Genomic DNA, 1,356 nt, shown 5'->3' with positions numbered 1-1,356 from the left:
CATGAGCCGCCCGTCCTCAGCTGGAGGAGGGGGGCTGGGGGCCGGTAACAGACATCCCAAGTGTCCCGGAAGTTCCGGGAGGCAGTTGCACTGTAGTAGACCAAAATCCCAGATGACTTTGAAATTGCCCCCCGCACATTTTCTAGGTATGAAAAGTAGGACATGTCCGGGAAAAAGAGGACGTCTGGTCAACCTACCATATCAGCAATTTCAATGTTTCAGTGAGTGAGTGCTTGTTGCTATGATGAGTCTTTGCACAGCTCATCTAAATGTTCATGATGATACTATAAAAGGAAGAAAACCTGTTGTTTCATTCTAGGCCTCTTAACCAGGCTTGCATTAGGGCTCATAGAACAGCAAATATGCCATTTTCAGCCCAACCAATGTTATGGACCCTATTCAGAGACCTTAAGGACCAGCACCAAATACCCTATAGAATCATTCTATGACTCCTTTAAATAAAATAATCTAAAATTACATAATTACCATTTTTTATATATTTTTTGTTTTACATTTTTTAAAAACTTTTTTCCATTTTTTTTTCTTTACAGTTTTCATATTTTTTTTTTTATTTTTTTTTTATTTCCCTATTAGAAGTTGCATTTTACAGATCATATTTCCGTCCCTTTTAAGCCCAATAGAGAGACTCAATCTTGATGCACACATTGACCAATAAAATGTTGTCCCTAACATCCATGAAGGCCGATAGAAATGTGTCTTTGCTCCTCAGTCCAGAGGAAAACACAGAAGTAAAAAGAATGTAATAGGCTATTTGAGAAGGCAAGTAATTTTCATATTAAAGAGGAATAACGATAATTTTTAAATAATAAGAAATAATAATAATTTAAAAACCAGTAACATACAATTTGAAAAACTAAAATCTTTTACAAAAATTTTATAAAAAGAATAAAATAAAATTTGAAGAAAGTAAAAAAAAACTGTCATGATCTTGGTGCTGATGACTGGCTTGATTGTTCATTCCATTCACCTGTCTAGCTTCACCCAGTTTCTTACTACTGCTCTTCTGTTTCACAACTCCAGTCTCTATTTAACCTGCCTTCTTCCAGTCATCAGTGCTAGGTTATTGAGAGTTTTATAGTGGATATTATTGTTTCTGATTGCCTGATCTCAACCCTTTTGGCCTATGGACCTCTGAGCCTTCCTGTCCCCGTTCTAATCTGTTTGCCTGGCCTGTCTTCAGATTCATGCTCTGTTTTTTACTGTTTACCGAACTTGGAACTGCTTCCTGACACCGACCTGGATTTCCCTTTGGTTACTCCTCTGATGCCTGATCTTCTGGCTGGGACCCCTGTGAACCTCTTCGACACCAGCTTTGGCTTCGCCCTCTGGATTATC

The 1,356-nt window shown here is 38.1% G+C and overlaps 1 protein-coding gene across 1 annotated transcript in view; it reads right to left on the bottom strand.

Annotated features, from left to right (window-relative positions):
- LOC107088562 (neuroendocrine convertase 2-like) overlaps positions 1-1,356 on the bottom strand; it is a 319,033-nt gene that overhangs the window by 168,657 nt on the left and 149,020 nt on the right. The window lies entirely within an intron of this gene.

The sequence above is a fragment of the Cyprinodon variegatus genome, unplaced genomic scaffold (genome assembly GCF_000732505.1).
Source record: "Cyprinodon variegatus isolate N-32 unplaced genomic scaffold, C_variegatus-1.0 Scaffold222, whole genome shotgun sequence".
Taxonomy (NCBI): Eukaryota; Metazoa; Chordata; class Actinopteri; order Cyprinodontiformes; family Cyprinodontidae; genus Cyprinodon; species Cyprinodon variegatus.
This window is presented reverse-complemented; position numbering and strand designations above follow the sequence as displayed.